Source organism: Ostrinia furnacalis, unplaced genomic scaffold (assembly GCF_004193835.3).
Source record: "Ostrinia furnacalis isolate ACB-3 unplaced genomic scaffold, ASM419383v2 OfSCF2039, whole genome shotgun sequence".
In the NCBI taxonomy this organism is placed as follows: Eukaryota; Metazoa; Arthropoda; class Insecta; order Lepidoptera; family Crambidae; genus Ostrinia; species Ostrinia furnacalis.
In genome coordinates this window covers 62182-79564 of record NW_021132278.1, presented here as the reverse complement: position 1 = coordinate 79564, position 17383 = coordinate 62182, and the positions used below count along the sequence as shown (strand labels likewise).

The 17383-nt window shown below is 34.4% G+C and overlaps 1 protein-coding gene across 1 annotated transcript in view; it reads left to right on the top strand.

Moving 5' to 3' along the window:
* The first annotated feature begins 1116 nt into the window (after window positions 1–1116).
* The window catches only part of LOC114354292 (uncharacterized), a 47992-nt gene continuing 31725 nt past the window's right edge, over window positions 1117–17383 (top strand). The window contains exon 1 of the mRNA XM_028306591.1: window positions 1117–1228. The gene's annotated coding sequence lies outside the window, so the exon portion shown is untranslated. The remainder of the gene's footprint in view (window positions 1229–17383) is intronic.

Here is a 17383-nt window from a genome sequence, read left to right as displayed (position 1 = left end):
AACGTCGGAAATTATGCAAAAACTACCCTAGAGCATGTTATAATAAAATTCAAATTAAAAACAAGGAAATAGAAATAAAAACAACAGGAAAACTACAAATCAAAACAAACAAGACGTTATTTGTTTAATTGTCGGCCGTTTGGTGTAGTGGTTCGAAACGGACAACTATTCCGGAGGTAGCGGGTTCGATTCCCGCACAGTACATACATTTGTGTGCATGAACATATTTGTTTGTATTGGACTGGGTGTTTTCTATGTACAATAAGTATGTATTTACAAAAAAAAAAAGTATTTAAGTATGTTTATATCCGTTGTCTAGTACCCATAGTACAAGCTTTGCTTAGTTTGGGACTATAAGCGCAGTGTAAAATGTCCAAGAATATTTATTTATTATTATTTATTTATTTAATTTTGTTTATATTTGTTAAAAGCACGAAGAGTGAAAGCGGGTTTATTGCAATAAAGAAAATATTATATCAGTAACTATTTAGTAACATATTTATTTTATTTGTAATAAAATAATTTATAATATTTATTCACTTTCAGATTGGTTTATATTCATGTTCTTTGTTTTATATCATTCGTAAAAAGATAATTCATTCTAAATTAACTTTCAAATTGGTGCATTACTTACTTACAAATTCTTTAAATTGTTTTGAGATAATAATTAGTTGAAGTAAATTTAACTAGTTCGTTATTATTTTTAAATCGAGCTCCAGCTAATGTAAAGAATCCAAATAATTATGTAGTAGAATACAAAATTGAAAGTAATATTAATACAATCCCAATTAGGCACAGCAGTCTAGATAAATATTAATTCAATATTCTAAGTTTGAAATAAATATTGATGTTTGTAATTTTATTTCAGCTCTGATTAATTGTAATGAGTTCCTTTATCAAATTAATTAGTAGTATGCACATGCAATATTGGCAATTTTACTTTTATGAAAAGAGTTCATCGCCCAATGTAACTTACTTGTTTGTGATGAAAAAGTTTGCAATACACAATTTCAACAAATCTTTATGTACCCTCAATATTGTGTGGCCGGCCTAAAGCAAATTGCTATGCTTTTACCTTGCACTATCTAGACTTACTTATCTAAGGTGGGTGCGTTGCGCACTGGCAGTTCTTGCTTGCCAGCGGTCGTTGGCGGTCGTACCGTCATTTGTTCTAGTGCTGTGAGTGAGTGAAGTGTTAACGGTATAAGTGAAGCGGTCGGCACTACAGGTGAGATTGGATGCGCAAGCGCAGCCCTTTCGCATCTCGAATTGGGTCGCTCATCTCGGTCTGTGACCTCTGTACTTCAAATTACTCGTTTCGCCAGTTTATGCTGTCAAGCTGTAAATAAATTACGAAATGTACACCTTTATTTGATGCAAAACTAATCAATTGGTAATTACCAAAATTAAGGGAATGGTAACGCGTAAATCAGATTGTTTTCATTTATGTGTGGAAATATATTTGATTGATTTTACAGATTAATGATGGTGTTACTTTATCGAACTTAATATTGGTCAAGTGCAACATGTTTTCAAGCGATATTTACCTACTTGAATAAGTATTGCACTTATCGTTGCAAATTGTATTAACTGCTTGAACTACAATTTAAATATTTGGACCAAACGAAATGGTGCGAGTTCTAATTTTTACTTTCGAAACTGTACTGTAGAAATACCAAGTATAAACAATCTTTATCAGTGAAAAATGCTATCATAGGAAGGAATCATAAATAATGCACATACATAAATAAGTCATTGATAATTTTGAAGAGGGTAGTACTTATACTAATTTTATCACTTTTGTACCCGATAACGATTATAAGGACATTAAAATATAGTAAATAATAGCGTAAACCGACAGTCATTGGACGCTGCCAGTCATTGGACAAAACAACCCTTAAATTTTCTTACTATGAATATTCCTTCAAATACAATGAATATTCCTTAAAAAAACCTTTTTTTTCCATCAGTCGGAATCTCTCACTTGTTTAAATAGAAATGCTATTTTTAATTCAGTAAATAACTGTCCAATAACTTTCTTAAGTGTCCTATGACTGGCAGTTTACCCTACCTAATATAAATAGGAATGTATCATAAGTAATTCATAATCGTTTCCAATTTTCCACAATCGTGATTTCAAAGCAGTTAGGCTTCTTTTCTTTCTTCCTTCAAGTACCAATATATTTTTCCATTAACCCTTCCACTGCTTCAGGACAATAACTTCAGTACTTTACCAATTTTTATTTCATGAAAAAAAAAATTAAAGTGCATTATTAACACAAACATTAAGTATTAAGGAAGTCTTCGATAGTAAATGTTTTATCAAGTTTTTTTAAATCATTTTACTCACACCAACTTCGTTTTTTAAAACATGCTATAAAATATGCATGTGAATGTTCAAGCAAATGACCAGTGTAGGAAATAATGGAATATGTAAGTGTGTTTATTACTTTTCTTCCGGAATTACAGTATATTTAACGGCGTTATTACATTACCTACTCAACTATAACGTGTAGTTAAACTGAGTGTTAAGCCGCGCTAGCCATTATAAAAAAAGTGTTGATGGATTAATGCTAGCCTATTCTCGTTTCTGGCAGTGAAAAATTAAATTAGGAGGATCAAATGAAATATTTTTATTGCATACTGCACGTAATACAGATCACACAATTAATAAAATATTGTTCAAATACGTCATACCATAAATTATATTTTTTTTATGATTCAAGGGGATTTAAATACTTTTTCTTTTCCTTGTGATCCATCGGGAATTGAACGGGTTGACTAAAAGTACTAGTATTTAGTTTTTATATGTGATATAAGTTAAAAAGTTACTTCCTTCGGATTGTCTGGCCAGAGCGAGGAGAGTGTAGGGAAATTAGAGAGAGGTTTGTAATGGAGATTAAATGACACGATGATAATGATATTATCGGATTTAGCTGTTACATTTAGCGGTTTGAATATTAATAATTCTCACGACTCGGAATAATTAAAAGATTTATTAAAATACTTACATATAAAACTTAAACATGAAAAAAAGATTTATTAGGCTACAATCCTACAATATTTATCAATTCTAAAAAACGTAGCAGCAATTTTTATTTTCTTATTTTTCGTGTGGATTGTTGTTAATGTAAAGGAGGTGCCTATTGACAATTTATTCATCTTTTTTGTGTATTATTTATGAGCCCATTAGTCATTATTTTTTAATAACGAAAGACTAGAACTAATTGCGAAAAGCATTCATCTTAAAAAGGCAATGAATAATGTTTATTACCAGCTTCAGTCTTAGATTAAGATGTGTTATTCTGATGTATAAAAGCTACGAAAATTCAAAGTTTTATCAAAACCCGTCCCGTAGTTTTCATATGAAATTACTGATTATTACTGGGAAGTTGCACTAAAATGGAAATTTCCCTCGTCTCAATTTTCTACCAGATACATTCCAATAAGTACCAGAATTTAACAATTTGTATCGCCATGTATTTTATTTTATTTTTCATTTTTTAAATTAGGTTTAGTTTAGGTTAATTAAGTAGTTATCTTTAAACATTATTATTATTATATTATTTTATTTTGGACAATTGGTTGAAATGTGACAGAATAAAGGTTACTAAATGTATGCCGTTCCACTTTGGGTTTTCTGTAATTGCTTAATTGTAGACCATTTTCTATAATTGCCGCTTTGCAATGTAGGCCTATGGTCGCGTCACCAGAACGAGGTGTGTGTCAATCCACTTAATCCAGATATCAATAAAAATTATAGGTACATTCATTGTTCCTATAATTTTTATTGATATTGGTAGTTGGACACAATATTTTCTATTAAGAGCCTAAACCTACGTTTCACTAGGGTTTTTAAGTTTGGTTGGGAATTGAACTCATAAAAAACTCATTTGTTTTTTTTTCAATTAAGCTTTTAAAAAGCGCTTTTATATGTCCCTGTATTACTTTAACCCTACCGCTGCTTCGGGTCAATAAAATAAATGGGCCAGTGCTGAGAAGACGAAGCGAAAGAAACTCAGTCGCTATTGTGTCAGATAAATTGGTAAATAATAATTCCCTTCTTGACTTGCAATTAGTATTACCTACTCATAACATAAGCTTTGCGGATCGTGGATTGGAACCCATAAAGCATTTCTTCAAATGATTTAGATACTTTAATGACCACGTTTTGTGAATTACATACTATTACCAATGATTTACGTCGTGAGATATTGTAGAGAATCATAGAGCGGAAAAAGGTCAAGTATCATTTTCTTCTAAAGACCCGAATACATCAGTGAAATTGTTTGTTGTCCATTAGAAAGCTGCCATAGAAATGTTACATTATGACCTTTGACGTCATTGATTTATGGTTTGTAGCCAATGTTAGCGTATAAGAACATTTGTTCATAATTGCTGGGTTACGATTTTTAAAGTTTTTTGTATGTCACGTAAATTTTTTGGCAAAAAGTCGTTTTTTTTTTACAGCTGCTACTTGATTGTCTATTTCCGCAGTTTAGGAGTGAAATAGTTGCAAACAGATTTCCAAAAATGTTACTTCCAAAGTATCCAAACTAGTTATACATTAATACAGTCATCACCATCATCATCATTTCTGTCATTAGACGTCCACGCTAATGACTAGGTACTTAAGACTGAAATAAATACAGTATTCCATTAATTTTTCCCTATTTTTTATCCCGGGAATTTCCATTTTTCAGATTCCCGAAACGACAACTTAAACTGCTTAAACTGTTGTGAATCGATATCATTATACAATCTAACGGAAAACTCTACGAGAGCGATTGTTGCTTTTCTCCATCGGATCGGAAACAGATCGGAGATATTTAGATTATGCGTGTGAATAAGGAACTGTCGTAATGTCGTAAACTTTCCGTTAAGTATCGTTATTTTCTCTATCATACTCGTACATTGGTGCGTGAGGGGTTAAATTAGTTTTCTTGTGTAAGCCTATGCATAAGCCATGTATGGAGGATTTCGCCCCTGCATAATAAATGACCTGATAATTCACATATTCTGCGTTAATGACAATGACTTGACCTAGGCTAGGTACCTATAATAATATCGGTGATTTATGACGGAAGATTAAATCATGATCTACAAAGAAACAGATTTCTCTAAACTTCTCTAATAACCTGGATAGAACTCGTATCTTAATTCTCAACTCCTGTCTTCCCGGTTTTCCCGGGTGCCTGTAAGTTTGAGAGATTTCGGTTTTAGGTTGAAAACATAATGTGACAATATCCAAAATAATAAAATTTTATCACACTCATTGCTCATTAACTCCTTAAACAACTAAGAAGGCAATAAGTGTGAATTCTTAGAATTGAACAAGTCTGCTTTTCAAGGCGTATTTCCTTACATTTCCATGAGTTTTCTCAGCGGAGAATAATGTAAACGATTGGCTGGCATGAAAATAGGTACTTTCTACTCGTATTTAGGGTAAACTGCCAGTCATTGGACACTTAAGAAAGTTATTGGACAGTTATTTACTGAATTAAAAATAGCATTTCTATCCACAACTGAGAGATTCCGACTGATGGAGATAAAAGGGCGTTTTTTTTAAGGAATATTCATTGTATTTGAAGGAATATTCGTTTTAAGAAAATTCAAGGGTTGTTTTGTCCAATGACTGGCAGCGTCCAATGACTGTCGGTTTACCCTATACCTATATCGTATTAAAAAGCTTGAGTGCTTTTCTGATTAAATATTTTGTATTTCGGCCTTTGTTAACATCTTTAAATTTTAATGACATGTAGGTAGTCATTTGCTTTTTTGTTGTACAATATAAACATTTAAAAAACAGCTCGCTTTTTGCGATGTTAACCAATCAATTCGAAATCTATATTATACGAACTTTGCTCCTATTCGAAGAGTTGACCTTTGCAACTTTTAAACCGTTCGTACAATGACCACATCTTTTTGAGTCCAATTACTTAACAAAAAACCTTATGAATATTCTAGAGTAGAGCATTGTTTCGCAAAAAGCTCGGGCAATTTTTCACGGCACCTTTCGAATAACAATTAAGCAAATTGTAGTAGATAACCAGCACGTACGGAAGTGTGAATCGGTGGTTTTGTGGAATCGCGTGCGCAAGCGACGGAAACTGGACGGTTTGTCGATCAGTCCTTCCGTCTACGGTAAGCCTATATCTGATATTTAGGTACGGCTATCAATCACATTATATTATAGCCTATATCTTTTTTATAAAGGCTATGGAATGCTTTAATTTACGGCTATGATTTTCTGATTGATAATACTGGTTGTACTGGAATTCGTCTTTTCCTGTAATGCGAAGTAAAAGAGAAAGACAAGAATAAAACTATTTTTTAAATTTATTTATTTTATTTGGTTTACCAGAAATTGTTACATTGATGCTTACACAGTGAACCAGCAATAGTGGTATAACTAAATGCACAATTAATTTAAGGTAAACACCGCATGAAATATATTAATAAACTAGCTTTTGCCCGCGGCTTCACCCGCGTGAAATTGAGTTTGTCACAGATCGTCATAAATTATAGCCTATACATATGTTAATCTGGGTTATTATAAACAATAATACTGTAAAGTTTCAACAAAATCCGTTCTGCAGTTTTTGCGTGAAAGAGTAACAAACATCCAGACATCCTCACAAACTTTTGCATTTATAATATTAGTAGGATAGGATAAAAATAAATAGTGATGGTTTGACGTAATATTAAGACAGTTCTAAAAAAATGCATGTAATAAGGAAAAAAAAACTACAGTACATAAAATACACTGTGACACTTAGGTAGCATTATAGCACTGTCAGAATTTTGTGGAAATTCAAGGGCAAAAAGTCCCGTACTTTACCGTATCAGATTTTGCTTCTCAGAAATTAAGTTATTGTTAACTTAGGTTTGTTTATCCTCTTGAAATAGACCTTGTATAGTGTAATGTTCTCCCATAGTGTAGTGGGTATCCCCTAAATATGTAGATACCTATACTAAGACTAGATGACAAAATTTCAATTATTTGTCCGTCAGACAGATAATTAGAAAATATTAGACTCATATTTTTTATTTTCTTTCATAATTAAATAATAACAGTGCTACATCGAGTTGAAATGGCGCGATACGTCACGCACACGCTTGAGTATAATTTTTACTCAAAAGTGACGTCACGCGACATTTCAACTCAATATAATACTGTAATTATTCGATTATGGAAAAAATTAAAAAATTCTAGTCTAATATTTTCTAATTATCTGTCTGACGGACTAAATATAATTTCGATTTCATTACCCAGTCATCATCCCTATTAGTGGATGTTTGATTAAAAAGTATTTAATCATTGACATCATAAGGGTAGCAGGGAAGGCGCTGGACGGAGGCCGCTACCAACCGGGCAACATGGAAAGCATTGGGGGAGGCCTATGTTCAGCAGTGGACGTCCTGTGGTTGAGATGATGATGATGATGAATCATTGAATTAATTCACCTGATACTCAAATGGATACAATTACATATTCCTTTAAGGAACAACTTCACAATACATAACAATATAACAATATTGTAGTTTATTCTGTTCTCGTACATACATGATTTATGTAGGAAAAGTTACGCGCAACGCGTCTACAAATTATCGTATAAATACAGTTCTGGAAATTGCTGAAGAGAAAAGCGAAACAAGTTTTAAGTATTATTAAAACAATAACAAATGGTACATGCATAATAAAGAAAGCATTCGTGTGAGTTACATTCGTTTGAAGAGGATTCCGTATAATATATTTCATTGAATTACATATTATTCCGATACTATTAAATTAATGATTATTATATTTTTTACACGATATGTACGTATAATAGTCCAGTTAAATATTTTAGTCCAAATTGATAAAGCACATTTTAAGAAAACGAATTCTTATGATTTTTAATAATTCTGAAAAAATACTCTTGCTATTGTTAATATATCTTTTACGCCCTACGTATTTACTTATACAATTTTTGTGGATGCATAACGCAGTTTTTTTGTTAAACTTAATAATTAGGAAATGTACTGTCGGCCACAGTGTTGTTAACTATGCATTTCCGTTTTTGGTCTCGCTTTCATCAAATGGTGATTCTTTGCGATAGAACGAGGCGACATGAACGGAAATGGGTTCGGAAATCACTGTTGCCGATAATAAAATATTTCATTAATGTATGTCTTAAGGGTTCTTTTTCACAATTTTTACGGAACCCTAAAAGCGCCAAACATGTCCGCATAATGAGCGTAGCGTGTACATCTATTGATATTCATCTGCTCGTAATTCAAACTGAGATGAAATCTCTCGTACTTTCCAGATGCGCCTGCGCAAATCACGGAATAGCTCGATTTATAGCTGGAAAGTTTAACATGCTAGGATTATAATCTACGTTTAATCTAAATATATATTTAAACTCAATGATGTCAGTGACTGACTGACTGACTGACTGACATAGTGATCTATCAACGCACAGCCCAAACCACTGGACGAATCGGGCTGAAATTTGGCATGCAGGTACTTAGATGTTATGACGCAAGCATCCGCTAAGAAAGGATTTTACGAAACTCCACCCCTAAGAGGGTAAAACGGGATCCACGCTTACGAAGTCGTGGGCAGCCGCTAGTTAATGATAACATTTAACCCGCTTGGTTCTCTCTTCTTCTTCGTTGCTACACTCTTGGCAGAGTGGTCGTGGTCATCGCGTCTAGTTAGGGGGCAAGCTTCACAATCCGTCGCCATTCCTCCCGCATTGCAGCCTTTCTTGTACACTCATGGAGTGGACTCTCAGATGATCTAAGAGTTGACTCAATGCACTCAATAGGAGTGCAGTTTTGACCTGACCTTGACGTGTGGTTCTAGTGGATAAAAAAGATCTTTTCATAAAGGTTACTAAACCTTTGTTTGTCACCTGTCATCCGCTTTGCAACACAGGGAAGTCGAACCTTATCTTCGAACTCCTTTTATGTTCTTCTGATTAATTTCGTTGCGGGTCCAATGACAGTTTAACTTTCCCCCGGGACAAACTTGACCTTCACTGGTTGGGTTTTTATTGGCGGTCAAGCTGTAGATTCTGGCTACACAGGAGTTGCAGCGGTGGGAATGAGAGGTGGGAATAGTCCCATAGTGGATAAAAAAATCATGCGAACATCAGGCCTCTCTAACCTATCTGGCCAGCCGTGAGTGTAGGCCTCATGCTTCATTTACCTTTGGTAAATATTTGAAAGTTAAAATAGATATTTTTACTCTTTTTCGAAATTACTTTTTAATTATTTTAAAATTCAAAATTTTTACCCGACTGCGCCAGTAGGAGGGTTATTAGAGAGGGTCGTTGTTCTGCAGTAGAGGCTAAATAACCTAATGTTGATGATAGTGGTCAAGAAATAAATTATTGAAAAATCTTGAAGTGTTCGCGAAAGCAGGAAAAGGATGCGCAATATCAAGTAAAGTATCTGCAATTTAGGTAATTATTCAGATATGATTAAAGATAAATTACTGCAACTGGAGGGGAAACCTCGCTTCCACCGTGTTATTATCATAATTAATGAACAATATTATCAAAGGTCAGCGCTTAAATTAAAATATGTGAAAATATTTAGTCAATACACGTAGATTGATTTGAATCGTCTTATAATTTTTTAGAGCTACATCTAATGTTTTTACCGTCGTCTTTTATGCCTAGCTTATTATAAGAAACCGTAATAAAGACATTACTGCTTAGCTTTAAGTACAGTCGCGGAATAAAAAGGTTCGTCACCTTAGTGTCGGTTTTCGCTTGCACTAGTACTGTAGGAGTCAAACCTGCCAACATAACAGTGCAAGAAACAGTGCTGCTAACATTTAAATAAATATGACGTTTGCTAACGAATAAGGTTTTGCTTGTTTAATTTTCTATCCCATGCAATGTTACTAAATGTAGTTTTTTTTTATTTAATAGATAATGGCAGGTTGAACCAACAAGAAGGTTTTAGTTTATCAATCATAATAATCTTCTTGACAAGTTAAATCGTCAAGCAACTTTGATCTGAATAATTTTGAACTTTACTGGCGAACAGATAAAGATTATTTTCTCGATTAAATCAATTTCAATTTGAAAACTGACGAACCTTTTCATTCCGTGACTGTACATACTAAGTAGCAATGAAAGTATTAACATTTTTTTAAGAACAAGATGAGACGCTACCTTTAAAATGAACTCTATTATACCATATTTATTATACTCCCACTAGGTGGACCGACGATCTGGTGAAGGTCGCGGGAAGTACCTGGATGCAAGCGGCGCAGGACCGGTCTTTGTGGAAATCCTTGGGGGAGGCCTTTGTCCAGCAGTGGACGTCTTTCGGCTGAAACGACGAACGACGACGATACCATATTTATGGTGTCAAAGACTTCCAGGTTCTTAAATAAATACAATGAATATTATAATATTACTGAAAAACACATTGTCCTTTGTTTTGTGTATTTTTTATATGTTGTACGTTTTAATTAACTTCAATATACTTTAGAACATTTCCTAAGTTACCATTTATCTCTCACTGATACATCAATTGTTACAACTATTTGTGACCCGCATCATTGCGGTTTAAACCATTACTTTAGCCTCTACAGTCCCTCAATTGAGTCGTCTCAGTTAGTTGACTGACACTAATCTCGTGTCCCAGGCTATAAATAAACACGAACCTCTATTGAATCCCTCAATTAGACTGTCAAGCTCTTCTTTAGTTCATTGATTATCTGGCAGTGGCAGCATGATTGGTGGTAATTACGAAATGTCAAAGTTACGATTTTTGCTCGTGCAGCCATGTTGCAGCACTTTCTTCGTTAAAGGCAATGATAGATGGATCTTGTACAAGACAAGTACCTACAAAGTAGGTATTTCCTTGAAATAAAGACTATATTTTACGAGTAATTATGTAAAAAGTCCTAAGTTCTCTCCAACTTTCCATAAATCTATCAAATCGAAATTAAAAATATGTTACACTCACTTTGTTGACTTGACATACCTACATTTTCAACCGACTTCAAAAAAGGAGGAGGTTCTCAATTCGACCCGTATGTTTTTTTTTTTCTATGTTTGTTACGCGATAACTCCGCCAATTACGAACCGATTTGAACAAATCTTTTTTCGGCGTATAGGTAATACCTCAAGGGTGGTCCCATTTAAATTTAATAATAGAAAAAACAACCCCCAAGGGTGGAAAATTGGAGATGAACTTTTTTATACGCAATATCTCCGCCGATTATAAATCAATTTGAACGATTATTTTTTTGTTGAATAGGTATTATCAAAAGGGTGGTTTCATGCGAATTTNGTATGTTCTTAGTAACAACATTATTAATTAAAACAATATGATCAATGAATGTTATGAAGAAAAAAGATCTGAAAATAAAAATTATGTATTTTTAATGGTTCTTGGTAGTAACAGTATTGATAAAAAAATTATGATCACTAACTGTTATGAGCTCCGATGGTAGTAATAAAAATGTATGAATAAAAAAAGTATGAAAAATAAAATTATGAAGAGAGATTATTATGAACACAAATCGGTAGTAAGACAAAGAATAGGATTTAGAATTTTATGTGAGCCAATATAGAACCGTAAAAAATATTGTAATTCCTTCGGAAGACTTTTAATGCAGTACCACTACATACTTGTCGTTGATAACAATCTCACCTAAGGATAGCAGATGCGATTTATGACGAAAAGGGTTTTTACAAAAGATGCCCGTTCGCTCTCGACATGAAAGCACACTGGCTAATTTATTATTGTCATAATGTTTCTTGTTGTTAGATTCCATGAGCCTTTGCTTCTTTATTATTGTCAAATCTTGCCTGTTGTTTGAATTCATGAACCGTCATAGACAACTGGAAGGGCCATAATTGTGAAATAATGGTTCATGTTGTTCACAAAATGTTTTGTTGGGTGTTAGGGTCCTAACGAATATTAGTAAAATGAAATAGCGGTGTCGTCCCGAGGTGACGTTAGTCATTGTACGCCGCCCGCACGTCTCCTCCCGCGCGTTGTTGGGTTCCCAACATTCGGTCAGTCACACACAAATGCGGTCATGTTGCTGGATTAGCATGTTTGGATTAATGTGTTGTGGCCGAAAGTGGAAACCATTAGATATGTATTCGCGTTGTACATATCTGCAATGGACAATGTGTCACTAAACTACATGACAGCGATAATCCTGAACAATAATGATTTAAAGGCTGATAAATTGTAATGAATGTTGTCTGCAATCTTTTTAATGTTACTCGAGTGTAGTTGAATAGCGCCTTTAATAAATAAATATTGATGCCATACATATTTATCAAAAGTGAACTTGTAGTATAACTGGAGTGAACTTAAGAATTTATTCTAGTGATTATCGCAGATTGTTTTCTTTACTAAATCCACGCTTGATAGCATTTTCCAAAAAAATTAGCTGAAGCAGATCAAAAATATTATAAAATTCTAAAAAATATTCCACAGCGTACATTGCATTGAGTCATTTGCATAGAAACTGCTGTAAAGTATTCGAAGACTAGCAAAAACTGAGCTTAGAATTTTTTCATCAGAAAATTTAATCAACTCCGCGAATGGTGCGTGTTATAGACAGTGCCTTGAGGGCGTTGTAAACGAGCAAAATCTTAAAAAAAAGGCATAAAATGATGTCAATAAAACAACACAAACAAAATACAGAAGTCAGCACAAAGAAGGGCTTCAGTAAGGTCCTTTACTTGGAGTAAATACTGTGTTTAGAGTGTTTTGCGGTTAGTTGAATGATTTGCATTGTTTCCTACCTTGTTGTGTGTGTCAGACACAACAGTTTAGTATTTAACCGAGAGATAGTTAATCGTTTGACATAGTTCACCGAAATCATATCTTTTTTCGGAACATTAATGTTTTTTAATCATGTTGATTTTGCTAATATCTCACTTTATTCACATATTGTTGAAATTGTTAGAATATCGGCGATTAGTTGCCCAAAATTATCGCTCGTTTGCAATAGCCTTAACAGACATAGTCTGTAATTTAGTTTTCTCTGTAACGAGGGCAGAGAGTGTAATGTAAGTCGAAAAATTACTGACACGTCAGGCATTATAACGTTCTGTAAGGGTTGGAAGAGTATGTTAGCTGAATTGTTATCGTGCCTGGGCAATTTAACCAGTAGGTACATTCCAACTCGAAGGCTGGTATTCTACAAGGTTGTCTGCTTAGAGTCTGTAATGATAAGGCAACCAATTATGGCAGATTATGTAGTGTGCTACAAAAAATACTTTTAGAGTGCTAAAGAAATTACTATTCAGCTTTTAACTAATATTTAAAGCTGAAGAGTTTGTTTGGTTGAACGCACTAATCTCTGGAACTACTTCTCCGATTTAAAAAAAAATGTGTTGGATAGTACATTTATCGAAAAGGCTTTAGGCTATAACATCACCCTACGGCCAATATGGGCGGAGCAGTAAAGAAAAATGTTGCACAAACGAGAAATATCACTCAAACTACATATTTTCACGCATACAAACGAAGTCGAGGGCACAGCTAGTAAGTTATTTTGTTGTATTTTCATAAACTACTCTTATAAATTGTATTATTTTGTATAAGATGATAAGTTGCATTATTATTGGTTTTTTATTTTATTAGTCAAAAGGCGTTGACTGTACAATTTTTACTCTTGTGGAATAATTATTTGTTAAATAGTCTTCCTACTGTATCATGTGTCCTGTGGTCTTAGCCTAAGCCAAACAAAGCGATGTAAACTTATTATTTATTTATTTATATTAACCGGCAGGCAGTGGTGACCGCGTTTGTTGCGGCGCTTCTTCTCAGCACTTGCCAAATGTTGGTCTCGAAGCGCTGGTAGGGTAAAAAGATTATGAGACATGTAGAGGCTCCTTAAGAGCAAAATGACGATTTGTAAGAACTATTTATTAGTCTAAACAAATAAATAAATTTTGACTTTGACTTTGAAACGTTGTTACCAAATCAACAGTGGTTAATTTTCAATGAACAGACATCTTACAGATGACTAAATCACAACTTGTTTAATGTTCCCTGAATATCGTTCCTTTAACAACTGTATCGAAACCACTACAAACTAATCAAGAGTTGCCCTTTAAGTGGTCCTATCCTTCTTGCTCAATAATATAAAAAATATGAAAGTTTGTGAGGACGGATAGACAATGATTTTTTTAAGTTTCAACCACAGCAACGCGCACAGCTGATCACCATCGGCACTATCATAGGCCAATGACAGGTCTCACTGTCATGGGTCGCGCGACCTGTCATGGCTCGCGTTGGTGTGTTTGAAGCATTAAATAATTTTTTGAAAAATAATTGCTGTACCTTTGTGAACAAAGGTGCAATTTAGTGGTAAATCTTGAGTAGGTAATAATCTGGTGCCCATACTAGGCGCTAGCCTGTCAATGTCGCCCATTGATGTATGTTACTCTTTCACGCAAAAATTACTTGACGGATTTTGATGGAACTTTACAGTATTATTCTTTATATAATATCAGAATAACACTTATGAGGCTTTTAATTTATTTATTTTGAGCCTATTCAAAGTGAGAGTAAATAATATGAATTTACTCGGCAGGTACCTACGTAGGTGCTCGTACCACTGGTACCACCCAGCGTACCCTAGTCTGCATCTTACTTAATATCAGGGGCATAGTATGAGTTTCCGTCAAACGCATTCGATGTCGACTGCGTAAAAAGTGACATTAAATGTATGACAGATTGTACAGCGCCCCTAGCGGAAACTTTCAAGAACTAAAATCTTCATATAATTATTTTTGACGCCCTCGCAAGTGACAACGTTTTATGTAAACTCACATTAAGCCCTCAGGTGTGTTTGCGGTTAAATACAGAAGGAAAAATACTTATCGAGTAAATTGGGCAAATCACAAGGATAAATGTCAAGTAAGTCAGTCACTCTGTGACCTAACTGAATTTCTCACGAGCAAAACCGCAGGCAAATCTAGTAAACAATAAACAAAGCCTATACATATTTAACTCGCTTAGCAACAGACTGAGCGCTGTAACCGCTAATAGTTATTCCAGAAGAACGATCGGATCCGCCATTTTGTATGAAAGCTAAGCCTGTAGACTAAGAGCTAGTGAACGCCAGACTTACGTCATTTTATAAAAGCTGAAAGTTTGTCAGCGTATGCTCCCAATATAGGATATAATGTTGGTGAATTATAAAGTTTGGGTCGTGGTGGCTTTGGGAGCTACCCTAAAAAAACTGTCTGGCAAGGAGTTGGAACTGTCAAAACTGTCTGGCTATTGGGGAAAATACTTCTAATTATTGCCCAAATATTATACATAAAAATCAGATTTAATGGTATAACATTGGTAGAATTACAGTCTATTGAATATACAGAAAAAGCCACCGTAAAAGTTAGATTTACGTTACACTATAAAATCTGATTTTTATGTATAATACTTGGGCAATTACTAGAAGTATTTTCCCCAAAAGCCAGACAGTTTTGACAGTTCCAACTCCTTGCCAGACAGTTTTTTTAGGATAGCTCCCAAAGCCACCACGACCCAAACTCCATAATTTACCAACATTATATCCTATATTGGGAGCATACGCTGACAAACTTTCAGCTTTTATAAAATGACGTAGGTCTGGCGTTCACTAGCTCTTAGTCTACTGGCGACGATCATCAATGTAAGTAATTAAGACTCGTGGTCGCTAGTTCGGGAGTTTCGTTTTGGCACAGTAAAATGAACAGTACCTAAAGCAACTGATTTGAAAAGATTTAATTTCAAATACTAGACTGGTAGCGTTATACAGCTTACAGTCAAGTCAAATCTCTACCACTGTACATAACCTACTTAGTAGTTCTACGTTTAGTTTTATTATTCTGAATTTTGACATGGAATTGGAGTTGTATGTTTAGTTTTATTTTAAGTTTTACATAGAATTGTCTACTATGTTTAATTTAATTGAAGTCAATAGATGGTTCTGATAGTATTTTAGTTCGCGATATCATTTGATTTATTCCGTACCCTCCGTATTTTTTAAATACCCTCGGAGTTTTGTATGGATTTGTACTGTGACAGCAATATAGTTTACGTTTATAACTAAACTGTGTTTCATTGACGGCCTTGACCTCATGGTTGGACATGGTGCTTCGAGCCGGATAATATTGGAATAACTTCACTACTTAAAAAGTCACCTCATTGGTGAAGCGGAACAATCGTTGAGGCACATGCCAATTACCAGTGATAACTATGTAATTTGTTGGGAACAGCTCACAGATTTATGAGTTTAAAACCACTTCAGTCGGCCGTTTGGTGTAGTGGTTCGAAACGGACTACTATTCCGGAGGTAGCGGGTTCGATTCCCGCACAGTACAAACATTTGTGTGCATGAACATATTTGTTTGTATTGGACTGGGTGTTTTCTATGTATAATAAGTATGTATTTACAAAAAAAAAAGTATTTAAGTATGTTTATATCCGTTGTCTAGTACCCATAGTACAAGCTTTGCTTAGTTTGGGACTAGAAGCGCAGTGTAAAATGTCTAAAGATACTTATTTATTTATTTATTTATTTATTTATTTATTATTATTGAGAGTGATCGCAAGAAGATAAGACGTGATGCGAGACTTACAAAGGTTGCGATTAACCAACTGACACTTATAATTTTGAAGTGTCTCATAAAAAAAATATTTACGAGACTTTCTAAAGCATTTTGAAAGCTCATCATCATCATCATCATCTCAGCCATAGGACGTCCACTGCTGAACATAGGCCTCCCCCAATGCTTTCCATGCTGCCCGGTTGGTAGCGGCCTGCGTCCAGCGCCTTCCTGCTACCTTTATGATGTCGTCGGTCCACCTTGTGGGTGCCGTCACACGCTGCGTTTGCGGTACGGTTTTGAAAGCTGCTCTTCTCAAATTTTGTTGTTGGTTAGTATTTAAAAAAATATGAGTCCATCGGGACTGACGACCTCATTTTTTTTAAACTCGATAGAAGAAACATTAACAAATGATTCAATTAATTATACCAAACTAAAAAATAACTACCATAAATACTAGGCAAAGTAATAAAATTCGGTAATTTTTCAGCAAGTAGGAGTATTGACGTGTCATCCATTAATGTCCATTAAAAGTGATTGGTCAGTCATGGCAGTAATAACACTCCACGTCGGCATGTTTGTATGCCTTGGAATAATAATTTCAGAACCGATGACAGCGGTGACGGCTGTTTGGGGTTGGTAAGCCTTGTAGTCCATGATGTACAGTCGCGGAATGAAAAGGTTCGTCACCTTAGTGTCGGTTTTCGCTTGCACTAGGTACTGTGAGAGTCAAACCTGCCAACATAACAGTGCAAGAAACAGTGCTGCTAACATTTAAATAAATATGACGTTTGCTAACGAATAAG